The sequence below is a fragment of the Chroicocephalus ridibundus genome, chromosome 7 (genome assembly GCF_963924245.1).
Source record: "Chroicocephalus ridibundus chromosome 7, bChrRid1.1, whole genome shotgun sequence".
Lineage (NCBI taxonomy): Eukaryota > Metazoa > Chordata > Aves > Charadriiformes > Laridae > Chroicocephalus > Chroicocephalus ridibundus.
The window spans coordinates 3,014,001-3,031,595 of NC_086290.1; the positions used below are offsets into that span (position 1 = coordinate 3,014,001).

Sequence of the window (17,595 nt, forward strand, 5' to 3'; positions counted from 1 at the left end):
CTCCATTTTAAAGAGCTTTTCAAAGCCTTTCAAAGCATTTTATTTAAGAAAAAAGGTCCTTTCGTTCATTTTGTTGTCATGAAAACTGCCATAAGTAAAGACTTTAAAACACCATATACCTCAAACTGAAGTACATTATCAGTAACAGAAAAAGTTTGCAGGGAAATAAAACAAAGCCAATCCCACAATTAAGCTGACAGAATTAGAGAACCTGAGGCTGTGAAGAGGGATCTCGGGAGAGCAATCTGCTCAGCCCACTGCTAGTGGAGGAAGGTCACAATCACCAAGATCGTCTCCGAAAGCTGTGTCTTTATGCATTTTTAAAAGTTTCCTATCATAGACTATATGACAGTTAGAGGGAAAATATCCCAGTTTTTCATCCATATTTGCAGTCAGACGAGGTAAACCAAAAAAAGTTGACACTGTTTTCTCTTTACATCTATCCTAAATTATCCTTTGTGCAAATTAGATTTTTTTTTTTTTTTTAATCTATGGAGCAACTGCCGCCATTGCTTTTATAAAAAACCTCTTATCTTTTTAAAGCCTTATGCCCATTTTACAGCGTTCTCTTTTTTCCTAGAACAAACCAACCCAATCTTTTCCGCTGTTGCTTCAACAGTCCTGCTTTCGAAATCTGTCAAGAGCTTGTTGCTCTGCTTTGCCTTCTTCTGGCTAATACAAATTGTCTTTAAAGTGCCCAGTTCTGCAAAATACATCCTGCCTGAGGTCTCCCGGACAGTGAACACATACCGAAGCTTGTGTCTGATACTGGCACTACACACTGTAAAAATTCCCAGCGCTCTAGGAATGAAGGATTTGAGATTTTTTTCCCCCAAGCTCTCCAATTGTCTTCCTCTTATAGAGGCAACGTGCAACAAAACTCAGAAGTTTCTGGAAAAGGTATTATTTTTAATGCATTTTCCCAAGAAAAACATGAGTGCAGAAAGTAAGAGGCATTTTTAAGAAGTGAAGAGATTCTCACGGAAGGAGAAGTTCAGGAAGAGAAGGTTTAGGGAGATCTTGCTCTGTCCAACTAGCTGACATGTGGTTAAGGAGAAGATGGAGCCAGAATCTCCTCTGATGTCCAAGTTAAAGGATAAACAGCAGACCCATGTGCAACATGGAAAGTTTTGAATAAATATTAGGAAAATAGAAGCTCTGGGGGAATCTTCCCAAAGCATATGAAAGAATATGGGGCCAGGCTCTTTTCAGTGGTGTCCAGTGGCAAGACACTGGTAACGGACACAGACGGCAACACAGGAGGCTCTGTCTGGACACCAGGGAACACTTTTTTTTACTGTGAGGGTGATGGAGCATTAGCACAGGTTGCCCAGAGAGGTGGTGGCATCTCCATCCATGGAGGTATTAGAAAACTATCTGGACATGATCCTGGGCAACCTGCTCTAGGTGACCCTCCTTGACCAGAGGGGTTGGACAAGATGACCTCCAGAGGCCCCTTCCAACCTCAGCCGGTCTGAGTGACCTCCAGATATCCCTTCAAACCAGTATCACGCTATAGTTACATGATAATTCTGGCTCATGACATCCCAAACTACTGGCTTTGCTAACTTCAACAGGAAACATGACACAGTGCTTCAGTAATACCAGTGTGTACATCTTTTCAACCAACGTTATGGAGAAAAGGATCCCTTCACGTATACGCTCAACAACTTGCTTATCTCACAATCCAGGTTTTCTCAGAGACATCCGCCTTAGAACCCGTTCACATCGCAGATTCACCAAATTCAATTACAACATGAGAACATCATCCTCCCTAGAATGCCATGGAACCTGCAAGCCTGCTTTCAAGAATTTAGAATATAAAGTATGGAAGCCAGAGAAATATTTCTAAATATAGCCACAATGGTGGGTTCCATAGGTCCAATTTACAAACGCAAAGGAAAAAAAATATCAAAACATTTTCCAAATTTTCAGAAAACCCCATCAAAGAAGTCTGCTATTCCGTTAGCTCTCTCTACTGAAAGGGACAGCTCTAAAAAACAGAGAATCAAAATGAGTTGTGAATGTCAAGTATTCTGTGCGAATACTGTACATATCAGTTCAGAGGTGATCACACAGAACGCTGTATTTTCTCTGAGAAAAGTACTGATAAGAATGAAAAAATACCAATGTGTTTAAAAACCTTATTTTGAAAAAACGAATATAGTACAGATATTATATTGACTCATTAAGATGCCCAAAGAGTCTATTGTAGACTAAAATAATTTTATTTAAAAATAAAAACGTAAACATTTCTTCAACTGGGGCACTTCAGATTAGGGATCTCTTCAGTCTTTTCTGGAGGGATTTAAAAAAGCTTTGGAGAAATCTTAAAGCTATGGAATTAGCCTGGTATTTATAGCTCAGTTTCCTAGTGTGTTCTTTGAGCTTCCTAGGACGTTCTTTTTCTCCATCTGCTGGTTGTTGACATGGTATAACTTTATATTTTGATTATGAAAATGTATAAGAGCATTTCATTTTACATTTTACTGTAAAGTTGTGGCTTCATCTCAGGGCCAGGCTTTGCTACTACAATATAATGTAGGTCAAGAATGGTGCTGAATATTTTCTGATAGAGATAATCGGAGTTTTATTGTTTAATTATGTCAAAATATATTACTACCAATTATGACTAATACTCCATATGAACTACACTGTCACAAAATGGTAATTTTATTACCATTAAAATACTGTGCTTTGTATGCTGTTTCAAAACAATCTGTTAAATCTAGGTCAAGAATGCTTTTTTCTTCTTTGTTCTGTTATCAAAAAGGTCCACGTATGGATGCACTGTCTACCTCGTACACAGATATGAATTGCTAAATTGTTTACTTTTCTACTTCAGCACCATTAAATGTCGAAGACGTCTGCTGTTCTTCTGATTAGGATTTTGAACACTGGCTCAAGTCTTCTGTATTATACTACTTGAAATACATTCTGTAACCGTCTTTACTACCACAGCATAAAACTATCAAAATAGAATCCAAAGTTTCTCAGCTGAAGGAATGCATCGATTTACTTTTGAATACTTACCTACATTACTCCTCATGGTCTTCCTTCTAGTTACCTTGGGGATCTTTAGGCTTCTTAAAATTCTTGATGCACTTTCAGCTTTGCTTTAGACAGTCTCCTGTGTAGATCTCGATAATGGGCTATGTCCATCAAGGCTGGCTCCTTGTCTTACTACACCCCTCATCTGAGGAACTCTTGCACCCCACGTTACATCTGGTGAGACAGTTGCATTATTTAAATTAAAGAATGAGCCAAATGGTTTTATTTCACTTTTCTTGATTGCTTTCTAAGCCCTTATCCAATTACTTTGCAGTATAAACTGTAATAATATTTGCTTTTAAAGAAGGGTAGGATGGTTCTGATTGGAACTGATAAAAAAAGATACCTTTTACTACATTACGGTGGCTCACTGTCCAGAAGAATGAGCAGTTTTTGATAAAAATGAGTATACGGATTTTTATGATGGAACTAATATGCATAAAAAAAAGGTCACATCTTCAGACAACTGGAGTTGGACCGATGCATGCTAAAAACCCTCAGCTACAAAGTCTAGGCTGTAAAGACCTACAATACTGTAAATGGCCTTGGTTATGCAAAAAGTTCCACCAGTATTGCTGATGAGCTCTTTAATTAGTCTTTGCACAGGTACACACATACTGGTGAACCCCCAGCTGAAACCCAGCCTGGGGCATTCCGTAACATCTGCCTGTTGTTGAGCCGTTTCCTTCAGAATCGCCACCAAAATGTACCTGTCGTCCTCCACTCGCCCAGACTCAGTGAGGCGTTGATGGTGCCAGTTGCATTTTCTCTGACACTGAAAGCAGTTAACAGTCTTTGCAGGACTCTAAGTCAATTAATTACTTCTTTTAGAGGTGGAATGGATTGGAGCTCGTTAGGTTAAAGGCATATCCAAAAGAGCTAATGTAGGCCGTTAAAGCTTTACACCGGAAGGCCTGAGGACTCAGTAAGGGCACAGTTAGGGATTAGAAATACACATTGAACAAATTCAGAATTATTGGGGATTTTACTTTTTTTTTTTAAAAAAACAAATCTTTGATGAAAACAGATGCAACATAGCCAGTTAACGCTTTTTGAATCCTGCATAAAGCCTAACGAATTTGCTCTGATTTACAGATCACATATTTGCAATCTCTTTTAAAGCCATTTGTCATCATAGTAAAGGTCTTGGTTCTTGTGAAAACCTTCTCCCTTAAAAGAGAACCTGTTAATACAAAATGTGAACGAAAAATTTCAGGTAAGCCAAACAAACAGGACATAAGCATGTAAGTCACATAAAGTACCTTGGCTGCAAATACTAAATACAGTATTTACTATGATTATTAAAATATCTCTGTTAAGTTTATAAGCAAAACCTTTTTGCTTTCTTGGTGATGACCTGGTGTTTGGCTTCCATTGACTTTATTAGTACCACTAATTTAACTGAGTTACCAGTTGATCTGCACCTTCCCAATTTAAGGGCAAAATTGAGGCGCAGAGTTTTGTGAAAATAGGTTCCAAAGAGTCTTGGTTGTTCCAGACTGCATTTCAGCAAACAGTTTTTTCATAGACGAAAAATGAGCAACTCACTAAAGTTCTTCCCCAACCAGCATCGCCTTGAAAACTACGCCCCTATAAAACACATGTCTACATTTTCTTAAGGTTTGGGGCACTAGACAGCTTCCATGTTTAAACACTATATATGTAATGCTTCTCAACATTACCGGGCTTACCTGTTCTTAATACTGAATTTTTTAATGTATCTAGAACGCTAACAAGGTATATCCAGTCCACAGATATTATTAAAATAATGAAAATTAAAATATAAATAATAAAACATACATAATGACAAAATTAATATTGCTATTAGTAAAAAAAAAAAGCTTCTTCCCCTTAGTTGAAAGGGTTAAACAACTTTGCTGAACAAACCAACCTGAACACTGTGAGTTTATAAATGCAAGGAGCCCTACGGGTCTAAACACTGAATAAATATGACTGAAAAAATATACTGCATTTTAGCAGCTAAAGAATTGGGGTATTCAACGCAGAGAGCTGCAGGAAAGGTTACTCCCAACAGAATCGGACATACTGTGAGAGGAGAACGATTCCCGTCTCATGGAGCTGGAGACAGGCTGAAGCATCCACGGGACTCACAAGGTTGGGCTCTTACCAACGGGCCTCAGCTACTCCCTTCAGCTTAGCAAGAAACCGAATGCCAACGTTTTCTAAATTACTCCAGAAATTCCAAATCTTAAAATCTAACCTATAAATGGCATAATTGAAACATAATTTCTTCCTCAACTGTAGAAATGACCAAAATTTTTAACTTGTTTCCGTTGTATATAAGCTGCATGAAATATTTCAAAGAATGAACATTTTTATGTAGGTTGTTCATAAAATTACAGATAAATAAGGATCCATGGCTTCATAACATAGCTTATCTTTACAGTAACATAACAAATAGAAAGGTGGTATAACCTACCATTAAAGAATTTGCATACAAATATATTTTAGATCGTAATTTCACTATGGGTATTACATTCTTCAGATAAAATTATTTATTAATGTTTAAACACGCTGAAAGGTATTGATAAGAGACATTTTTATGTAGAACTTCCCTTGAGCATATAATGCTAATCACAGCAAACACTGTAAAACTAATTTACTGGAAACAATTTCAATAGATGGATGAAATAGCCCAAGAATGAAAGCTAAGTCATACTAGGGCTTAAAATAACCGGGTCACGTGGAGGGTGCTAAGCGTTGAGGTAGCATCAATGAAAGAAGCTTCTAATAAAGGCCTCAAGAAATCAACAGAAAAGCGTTATTAACATGAATTCAAATAAATAACCTGATTTTTAACTTATAACGCCTAAAATAGTAGCAATAACTTAATGATCAAAATTGTCCATACTGAGCATACGCAAACGGAAACGCGTAAGCAAAGATGTAATTAAAGTTCCCACTGAAAAAAAATAGACATTACCTTAATTATGCATTTGCCGTTTACAAATTTACTAGCATCAGAATACTAGCACCATAGACACAGATGACCAGCTACAGAGTACAGTTTTATAAAAACGAAGCTGAGACTACTGGTGATCCTCAAAAGGCTCCTATATGGCGAGCCAGGAGAATTTTTGTGGCCAATTCAATAGGCTCCGTGTTGCTTTTATAGAATCATAGAATTGTTGAGGTTGGAAGGGACCTTTTCCCCTCCTGAAAGTCTTGTGCTCATTCTCCTTTTACCCAGCCTCCCTCGCTTTCTTTGCCTATTAGGAACTACCAGGTTTTATCATAAAGAATTAAAAATAAGCGTATTTTTTTTTTAAAAAAATATACAAAGGATATATTTTTTTTCCATTAAAAAAATGGACACTTGACATTGAAAAAAAGCACTTATACTTCAGAAGTCTGGTATTTCATATAAGAAAGTGACTGTCACAGGCTGTCCCGGCTGTTATTAAATAGCACTGCACCATGCACGAAAAGACCAGTTTATTTCTACCGTTCAGAGATAAGTACAGGACTTACACAGTGACCACAATATGTTTATTTTTCGATTGCATACATATCTGTAACAATAAACTTCCCAATGAGTTCTCACCAAGTTGCAGGAATGTAATGGTGACCGTATTTCGGGGAAGAGACATCTGTTTTCCCAGTGCGTGTGCTGTCTCCTTTGCTTTGTGAGCTTTCTATTTACATAACAAGTCTGTGCTAACAGATTAAAAAAATCCTGTCCCCATCTAATCTCTTAAGATACATACAATATTCTTACAACTATGGTATTTGATGCATCTAAAATTAAAGATACTCTACTTTTCAAGAGAAAAAATGAAAAATACCAAAGAATGATCTTCCAGTAACAGAAACAAACTCAATAACTTTGAATTGTGCTGTCACAAAAGACTAGTGAAAGAGAATGGCAGTCTTCAGGTAGGTTTTAAATTTCTATCTTCTAAACCAATCAACTTGATCATCGGCTGTTTCTCAGGTTATTCTTCCCATTTACCCTGTAGCATCACTGCAAAACGCTCCTCCGAAAGAGAATTTTCCAAATCAGAGCCATGGGCTCCGTAGTAGAAAGAAATGTCAAAAGCTGAGAGACCTCTTTACAAGCATCCAGTCTGATTTTGTCGAGATTTTATTTTGCAATATTTGCTATTTTTATTTTCTTAAATGGAAAAGTCACACAAAATGTTATTTAGTAACTGCATATGTAACACTAAACCCAAACGCGGTATCATTAATATCTAGTGGTGGCACTACATTACCACCAGATAAACAACGCTGCCTGCAACACCAGCCTACTGAAATCCCACCGTTATCTTCTGACACATCAAAAAAAGCAGAAGAAACAATTTTAAAACTTGAAACCACTGTGTTTACTATCCATATATATGTTACAGGAAGAGAAAGAGTGGCAAAGAGAAGACTCACCTACCTCAAATGGGGAAGACTGGTGGAGGTGACCACCAGGTTTCGGTGGGTCTCTGAACTTTTGGAAAGAATGACAGAAGTGCTGTTTCTTCAAGTCTTTATGTTTCTTGTGTTTTGTTGTGATAAAGCCTCTTCTTCCTGCAATAAAACACATGTTGTACTAAACCGAGACGTGCAGAAAGACAAGTTATCAATACCTGCTCTTCACGTAGACGGCTCGGTTTCTCTAACAGCCCGCTCACTGCACAAAAACCATCAGCGCATTCACAAAAGCAAACACTGAACTAAACCGGTGAGTTTACCTAGGCGCTCTCAGTAGTCAGTGAAGAAAGGTAGGGTCCAAACTGTGATTTAAAACAAATTACGCCTACTCTGATCCTAAATACAGCTGTCTTCTGAACTGCCCTCTAGAAGGATCTCTCTTCACTGACCATAAACGCAAAATGAGAAGACCACCCTAGCGTCCAAGGGTAGGGTCCAACTCTGGCCACAGCCTCCACTGCTTTACACTTCCACAGAATTTGAGGCTCTAGAAACAGAGCCCACGCAGCTGGAGAATGGATAAAAGGACTTTTTAAATGAGATATTCTTGAGAAGATCTACCATAAAACTTCAGAGAACTAGAATTGTAAAAAAAACGTCCAGTTTTGCTTATTTTATACACACACCTCTACATATGCTCACAAACTCACAAACATACACACACTCACAAACACACACGCTTACATAAATTAACATAAAAACCCCAAAGTAGCTTAGATACCATTGAAAGTAGATTTTAGACTTGTAGGCATTTTCCCCTAAAATGCCCTGTAGATTTTTTTCCCTGGAACAAACACAGCTACAACTAATTCTGTGCCTTGAACATGCGATGGAGAATCATGTACGCAGCCTACCCAGAGCCTTGTATTTAATTTTATTCTTACAACCAGCATAAACAGTTGGAGAAAATATCTTAGCACGATTACACCTGGACTAACCACAGGGATCAGAGGATTTTCAGGTTTCCCCAATGTAGACCTGGAACCTCAATCCATCCAGAAGACCTGGCTTAAATCGGGGCTCACTTAGCTCCTCAGCAGAAAGCTATGGGGACACCAGATTTTTTTCCTTAATTCTTCATTTTTTTGGGACCCTTCTCGAGAGGCAAATCCCCTACGTGTCACCCATTATTGATGTCAAAGGGCACAACTCAACCCTCTGCTGAAAGGTTCCTCCGGTCCGGGGCCGGCGCCACAGCTCGGGGCTGCTCCTCTCCTCCGCAGAGGCCAACACTGTCCCAGTGAATCAGATAAAGGAGCCGATTTGTGTATTTCTGATGGATTAGTATTAACCTAGATCGGTTCCCTAATCTCTGCGGCCGGGGGAATGCTTGAGCTGGACTAGACGCTTAGGAAGGCACAGCACGTGTACGGGAATGAATAACCCAGAGCGGAAAGAGCAGCAGTGAGTTTGGCTCACGCCAGTTCAAAGTGCTTGGGGAAATTCATATGTTTGCTCATTCATTTCACTTTGGAATACTGCAGTAGTGAAAATATCTTCCCATCTCCTGTTTTCATGGAAGGACTTCAGTATATTTCACTGTTTAAATAACAGTAATATTTAGCTGTCTACATATTCAAAATGTATGACCCTAACTCTAAATTTTAACTGTTATAATACCAAAGGGCAGGTATGCGTCTCTAAAAAAGCCTCTTTTGAGTACCTGACTAGAGTCATCATAAAGCTGTTGGAAATAAGAATCCTGCTTCCTTACTGATTATAATTCACATCTATTATCCAAATATTTCCTGGACACGGTATCCGGAGAAAACGAAGTTAAAACATAGCAGATGACATAAGAAAACAAGAAGCAAATATTCCCCCTTTCATGACTACCTTTGTGTGAACATATGGCCTTTTCCAAGTGTCCTGTTCTTTTGGATGACAAGTTGGGCATATTAATATAACTTCAAAAATGCATTTTAACTGCCTAACAACACGATATACTGAGTGAGAAAGATTAAAGCTAAAAGAAACACAACAACAACAGGCAGGTCTTTTAGACGAGCTTATTTAAAAATTAGCTATAGCTATAAGGCTAACATACTAACACGTTTGTTTCGCTTAGGTGATATAGAGCTGTAAGGCTAGCATACGAACATATTTCGTTTACGTATGTGATATACAGCTACAAGGCTAACTAACGTACTAACGTTTTTCAGATTTGGCAACGGTGTCATTTGAGTGGCTGTAGCTTTGACTAGAGAAGACGCAAGAAGGGATACTTCCTAGTTTTTTTGTCTCCAGCTACAGGGAAAAAAAAAAACAAACCCTGAAATGGATTTTTAATTGCCTTAATTTTTTAAGGGGAGAAAATCAGAGACATTAATTTAGTCAGTAGTCTCAATCCTATAAATCCTGCATATCTGATACTTTCATAAAGAAAGTGACAAGTACTAATAATATATCTTACAACCACAAGACTTTTATTTCAGAAAAAGCCTGGGTTTTGACAGGAAAGGTGCACGCTGCTATTCAGAAACAGCATACATGCAATCTTCACCTGGCAATTTAAAAACCGAACGAAAACAATCAAATTGACAAATAGATCAGTTGCCGACTATAAGGAAAATCACTCCCGTGTACAACCCTGGGTAATCAGGAGGTAAGCACAGTGCAGGCCCGCGTACCACAGCGCTCCTCGTACCTAACTGCCGGTTGCTATGGCAAGCGTTTGCCCGTGGTTTGTACATTAAACAGTAATATGTTTTCTGCTTCCTTGTTCTTGATATTTTGATGAAGTTAATACTCGAGATTTGGACCTGGAAGGGATGGAAACTAAAGGTTCTCCCCAATAAACACACGTTCTAACTTATTTCGGTGTTGTGAAAACATCTTAGAATTAAAAATTAATGAATAATTCAAAAATTATTTTTGTTCATCTGTAACACAGCATTTTAAAAACTTGTGATTTATTTCCATTAGCTATTTGCATACCTGTTGTACATGCATTTCTGTTTTCTAGCTCACAATGGAAACGTAATCTACTTTTCTCCTTCACTGATCTTTAATTTAATATAGAGATAACTGTGAAACTGATGAGAACTGAGATGATAACAAATAATTGTAGTTCTGTATAATACCAATTTGTCTTTTCCCCTCCTTTTCTCCCCCCTAAACAAACGTTATTAGAGGTACAAAAGAATGAATTAGTCAAAAAAACCAGTTAGTCATTACTCCTGTAAACTAAAAAAACCTGAATTCCTTTCTGTAGTTACCTCTGCCTGGAAGACAGCGGTATTTCAAAAGGTGCGTAAGAGCGGCTGTCAGCACAAGAGCTCTCCAATGGGGAGAGGATGATGTTCATCCATTTTCTTCTTGATTTCTATGGCTAACGTAAAGACTTAACATACAAAATACAAATACATTTGATAAAATAACCCCAACAGGAGAGAGAAACAATCCTCTTCCCACCCCAGGGGTCTCCAGTGGACCCACTGCGAACTGTCATCAACTGAAGGAAGGTCCATGACAAAACTTCGTAACAGTCATACACTTAAAAAAACCAAAAGACAAAAAAAAGAGATCTTTTTCTTTTGATAGGAATGCCGTTTTCCACTACCAGCAAGCGCATACAGTCCTCTTCTCCTTCCCACACATGAAAATAAAGAATTTATATATGGCTTCATGTGTCTGTTGCATGATATCTTGACATCGGAAACTACTAAAGAGAATTCATCAACGTGGTCAGTGGTCCTAGGTTATGGCTTTTAACCTCTCCGGTACTTCATAATGTATACGACTTGCAGAAACAGTACCCAAAGCATATCTAAAAATTGCATAAAGGCCAATAACAAATGTTATATACATTCTGTTTATATTAATGTACATGTTTTGGTAATGCTTGGCATAGACAAGGAACAAATGCTGTCCTGCAGGCAGCTGAACCACGCTTTCCTGCTGCCCAGCTTTCCTCCAGCCGCTCGTGTGCTTCCACCCCACGCCGAACACTTCTTTCATAGCTGAGAGCAAACTCATCCCACCAGAATATGGTCATTTCTATATTCTGATTATTTTATATAAGTATATTTGTGTCAACACCAAGATTGCAAGCTTTTTGGTTCCTGAAGAACATGGTGCAGGCAGCTGAACAAATACTTGAATAAACCAACCCCACAAGGAGCAGAAGAAAAGGCTACCTGGACTTTAAGATTAAACTGTTCTCCAAAGCCTCCAACTCATCAGGAAAGAAGAAATTTAATCCCGCAATCACACCAACAGTTTATATTTTTGCCTCATGATACTTTATCATCACGTAATAAAGCGCCTTCGTTTGGACATGGTATTACGCCATTGTTTAAAATTAAATCCTCCAAAAAGAAAATAACATAAACTTTTCTAAACTATGTTATTTCTTACTTAAAAATTCTTGGCACAATTCTCCATAACTGGCAAATCTTGATTATTTTCAACTCTCATGGAGGCCAAGCACTGCCACAGGAGGAGGTTTCAACGACTGATGTCCAGCCCAGACTCTGCACATCAATTTTCTTCTGGTCTGGACTCAACCAATGCTGGTGGCAGAGAAAACTCTTTTCTCCTAAATCTGAAATACTACATCGTATATCTAAAGATCGTATAGAAAGGTAAGCGTGTGCGCACTTATATGCTTTGCTTATATGTATACGCATCAATTTGAGACCCGTGTTTGCATTCATACGCACAGGTACTGATTTGGGATACCTTGTAGTAAGTTAGTGCGAACCTCGCCATCCTCGAATCTGTAATTAAGTCACTGTTAATCAGTGTTAAATCACTTTGTAAACCTCTAAACCAGTTCATGATTAAGTGCTGCTAAAATTCAACCTCTTGATCTAGCTTAAATCACTAATAAATTTGGAATCGCTGTTAAATCAGAACCGTGTCAAATATTTCCATCCACGACGCCCGCCCAAGTCCACGAACACCACCACATATAAGTGTCTTTTCTGTTGTTACTGTTCAGATATGAGATAATCGGAAACTCTTAAAGAAGCAAATTAAAAAAAAAAAAAAAGAAGGAAAAAACCCAAAAAAGGCTGTAGTTTCACAATCCTCTCATCACTGAGCTTTTTAAGGAGGAAGTACCTTAAGGAAGGTCAGGGAATAGCTTTCACCACCGCTGACTGCCGAGCCGATGGTTTTAATACGTTGAATTTTACTCTCTGCTTATTTAGTGATGTGACCAACTTCAGCACCGCAGCACTCACACTTTCCATATTCTTTGCTTCTATCATCCCTCTATAGCTCGAGGGTGTTACATCTCCCAGGAAAATGATAACCAAAGTCATCATACACACGGATTTCATTACTCAGTATCTCTGCAGCGCCTTCCAAGGTGTTAAATATTGTCATGCTCCAGAAAAGCCTGGACAGGGAGTACTACAGCAAGCATCCTGCTTGAAACCGGAAAGGCTGAGAAAGTCCAAACCAAATTAACGTAACGAAGGAATTGCATTTCACCAGCCAGCACATACCACGCTGCCCGCTGAAGGTCGCCTCCTTCACCGTCGAGGAATATTCATCCTCGCGCTTCCTCTAAGTAGTTCTTTCAAACTGATGTCGCTACTAATTAGTACTACTAATTGTCCAATTCATTCATAAAGTATCAGGACGGTATTTTAATAATCCCCTGACACAGGACTCCTAAAGCAGAATTCAGTTTCTGGAATTCTAATTCTATTCTTGCTAAGGTTAATAGACGGTTTCCCACTGAGTTTAATATAATTCACATTGGATCACTACTGAGTCTATATTTATATAAAATGCCCTACTATTTGAATCTGTTTGATCATTTTAAAATTATCAAACTTATTTATTCATAGATGGAGAACAAAATTCTCTAAAAATCTAGCCAAGGATCGAACGATTTTTCAGAAAGCTTTGATAGATTTAATGAAGTCTGTTTTTAAGGTATTTCTAAGTAGCATGGTACGAAATCATCAAACATTCCTCTGATATTTAGAGAGATATATATACATATCACCTGCTGCAAGTAGCATTAACACACGGGAAATGTTATTAAGCTGCTTTAATGACAAACGTACCAAAAGTCATTGGGGAAAAAGGTACCCATCCTCCTAAAAGGCTAATAAAACTCACTACTTCGTTGCAAGGTTTTCTGAAGACTTAAGAGTTTGTGAAAAGGCCAGAGATGAGAAAAATGCCTCAGAAAATAGTTTATATATAAACATATGCAAGACCTCATGATGTCTTAATGAATTTATTAATTTGGAAACTTTATGTTGACCTTGGGCAATTATTGATACATACACCGTGTATTGTTCGGGCCACTGCTATGACCATAAAAATAACTATACTTGCTGCAGAATTCGACAGAGCTGAGGTTTTCCAGAAAACCCACTTTGAACCCCACCCTGCACTGTAATACGGAAATATTAGTATCTATATAATGTTTTATATAAATACATAATATGCACATTGTGTCCCTCAGGGCTCAGTTTTGGGGCCAGTTTTGATTAATATCTTTATTGATGATCTGGATGGGGGGATTGAGTGCACCCTCACTAAGTTCGCAGACGGCACCAAACTGGGTGGGAGTGTTGATCTGCTGGAGGGTAGGAAGGCTCTACAGAGGGCCCTGGACAGGCTGGATCCATGGGCCAAGGCCAACTGTAGGAGGTTTTATAAGGCCAAGTGCCGGGTCCTGCATTTCGGTCACAACAACCCCAAGCAACGCTACAGGCTTGGGGCAGAGTGGCTGGAAAGCTGCCCGGCAGAAAAGGACCTGGGGGGGCTGGTGGAGCCAGCTTAACATGAGCCAGCAGTGTGCCCAGGTGGCCAAGAAGGCCAACAGCATTCTGGCTTGTACCAGGAATAGCGTGGCCAGCAGGAGCAGGGAAGTGATGGTGCCTCTGTACTGGGCACTGGTGAGGCCTCACCTCGAGTGCTGTGTCCAGTTCTGGGCCCCGCTGTACAAGAGGGACATTGAGGTGCTGGAGCGTGTCCAGAGGAGAGCGACCAGGCTGGGGAGGGGTCTGGAGACCAGGGCATGTGAGGAGAGGCTGAGGGAGCTGGGCATGTTTAGCCTGGAGGAGAGAAGGCTGAGGGGAGACCTCATTGCCCTCTACAACTCCCTGAAAGGAGGGTGCAGAGAGGTGGGTGGTGGCCTCTTCTCCCAGGGGAATAATGACAGGACCAGAGGAAATGGTCTGAAGCTGCGCCAGGGGAGGTTTAGGTTAGATATTAGGAAGAATTACTTTACTGGAAGAGTGGTCAGGCACTGGAACGGCTGCCCAGGGAGGGGGTTGAGTCCCCATCCCTAGAGGTGTTTAAGAAACGTCTAGATGTGGCACTTCAGGGCATGCTCTAGTGGCAGAGATTGTAGGGGGATTTTTGTGTGTGTATGGTTGACTCGATCTCAAAGGTCCTTTCCAACCATGAAGATTCTATGATTATATAACATATACAAAATTTAAAAAAAAATATCCTAATCCAAGAATCAAAGAGGCATGGAAAGCTGGCAGTAGAGGAAAATATAATTTAAATCTGATTACTACTAAAGCAAAAATTTTGAATTTTTTAAGCAAAGTGATTTGGCGATAGCCTACAACTACAGCCCACAGAAACAGCGCAAGGTCCATGAGAAAGCCTTTCACAGAAGTGCAGACTCCAGCCTGCCCTCAGAAGGGTTCCTGCAGAGCAGGTCAGCACTCACCACCACAGACCTCCCAGAATCTTCTCAGCTCTGAGAACGTTGTGCTGGACAGGCCGTGAAAACCATGCTCTCAAGCATGTGCTGAAGGAATGCCTAGAGAACTCACGGAGCTTGGTGGGAATACCTCAGTTCCACCCATTAGTTTCTGACATAGCAGTAAAGCACAAATCCTCTTGCACGTCTCCCCCTCCGGCAGAAGCAGCTGTGATGCCTTCAGGGTTGGCTCCTGCACTCTCTCACCAACTCCTCTTGCTCCTTCACCTTTTCTTCTCCTCACCACACTTTTGCTCTTGGATCCAATCCCCCCCCTAAAGCAGAAAACCTGCACCTAGTACAGTCCTGAAACTCTTCCTCATCTGCTCAAGTCCTCTCCTAAACATGGTAACACATTGTCCTGGTTTCAGCTGGGATGGAGTTAACTTTTTTGCTAGCAGCTGGGGTAGTACTATGGTTTGGATCTGGGATGGGAATAGTGTCACAGACGACGGGTGTTGCTGATCGTTGCTTAGCTCTCAAGGCCTTTTCTACTCCTCACCCGACCCCACCAGCGAGCAGGATGGGGGGACACAAGGAGCTGCGAGGGGACACAGCTGGGACAGCTGACCCCAACTGGCCAACGGGATGTCCCATCCCACATGGGGCCATGCTCAGCATAGAAACCTGAGGAAGAAGAATCACAGAATGGTAGAGGGTTGGAAGGGACCTTCAGAGATTATCGAAAAGGAAGGGGGGGAATGTTCAGAGCGATGGCGTTTGTCTTCCCAAGTCACCGTTACATGTGATGGAGCCCGGCTTCCCTGGGGAGGGCTGAGCACCTGCCCGCCGGTGGGGAGCAGGGAATGAATTCCTTGTTTGGCTTTGCTTGTGTGCGCAGCTTTTGCTCTACCTATTAAACTGACTTTATCTCAAACCGTGAATTTTTCCTCTCTTTTACTCTTCCGATTCTCTCCCCCATCTCAACCAGGGAAGTGAGCGAGCAGCTGCGTGATCCCAGTTACCGACTGGGTTAAACCACGACACACATCTTGCCCTGAGACCAGCTCAACTCCCTCTCTCTCACTACTCATCCCTTGGATATGATTCTCCATTTCTTTAGTATCTCTGTGGAGTCTCATGAGGGGAAAACTTGTCCCAGTGCATTTCCTCAGCTCTCACCTAGTTTAGAGAAGCAGAATAAGGAAAGCACCTTCCTCCAGGGAGGCTGCTGATGACGTTAGAGCTGACTGGAGAGAGCTGCAGCTGGCGGAGAACATCGCTGACAGGGTTGGTCATAGGCCAGTCTAAGCAAGTGATGGATATGGAAGTGTTTCCAGTCACACAAGACTTTTTCAGTTAAAAGCCTAAAACCAGACAAATACCTAAGCTGGTAGTTTGTGCATGTAAAGCAAGAATGAGGACAGTTCTCCTAATCCACACCTACTCCCTGCTTCTCTCCAGGCTGGCACTAAGGAACTGTCTTCCCCAAAAGCAGGCTGGACCTCAGCAGTCCCACCATCTTCCCATGTCCAGAAGCACACCCATCTCCCCTTCAACATTAAAGATCGTAAAGAACGTGAGATTTCAGCCACATGAGAGTATTTCCAAGCAAATGACTAAATAGTCCACAATGGTGTCACCAGTAGACTTAGCCTGGGTCACTGGTTGGGATGACCAAACCCAAGCCCGTTTCCTAAAGCAGGGTTCCATCCCGCTGTACCCAGAGAGCACTCATGGAAGAGTTTTAGGCAGGCAGCAGCTAGGGCTGCCTTGGGACATGGGCATCAGGGGTGTTTTCTGCCATCCCCAACCCCAGCCCTTTCTGGCTGGCTGTCTCATCGTAAGGGTTTGTAACTGGAAAAAAATAACACTCAAATTCAGCGGTAATGACTGCAGTATTAGCTACAGCTGACACAGACAAAGCATTACATTAAACATCTCTTACAGCAAGTTGATCATAAGAACCATCCGACAGCTGTAAGTTAATTAGATTCTGATATGTAGTTCGATATCCTGACAAAGATGCTCAAGCACATACTCAGCATTTGCAATACAAGAGAGAGTTGGTGTAAAGCTGCCACGGAGGCAGTAAGAACCTTCGCTACACAGTTCTAAGTCACCGGGAAAAAAAACAGTAATTCCCAGACCACATAAATGGCTGCTGATACCTCTGCACTCAAAAGCAGCTGTTTGACTGTTTTTAAACTTTTTTTTTTTTAATTTGCAGATCACTACAAATAAGTTTTGTATCTTCCAATTCCTATTTTAATGCACTGCTTTGCAATACAAAATTACCCAGGCTCAAGAATAGTGAGTGGACAGAGGCACGTAACAGGTTGATTGGTCTGGTTTGGTTTGCACGCTTTATGACGCAAACCAGAAGTGATAATTTTTATTTGATAAAATTTCACGTTGTTTTTACTCTGAGCAATTCACCAGCAAGAACAAACACGGCGGGTTCCCCAGCT

At 40.4% G+C, this 17,595-nt stretch overlaps 1 protein-coding gene across 9 annotated transcripts in view; it reads right to left on the reverse strand.

Moving 5' to 3' along the window:
* Positions 1-17,595, reverse strand: part of MBD5 (methyl-CpG binding domain protein 5) — a 148,719-nt gene that overhangs the window by 60,211 nt on the left and 70,913 nt on the right. For 8 of the 9 annotated variants that reach the window (XM_063340657.1, XM_063340656.1, XM_063340654.1 and 5 more), the window contains exons 3-4: positions 7,457-7,590; positions 3,034-3,225 (exon numbers count right to left, since the gene is read on the reverse strand). The gene's annotated coding sequence lies outside the window, so the exon portion shown is untranslated. Of the gene's footprint in view, positions 1-3,033; positions 3,226-7,452; positions 7,591-17,595 lie in introns of all 9 variants that reach the window. The other variant, XM_063340650.1, reaches the window with a different exon arrangement.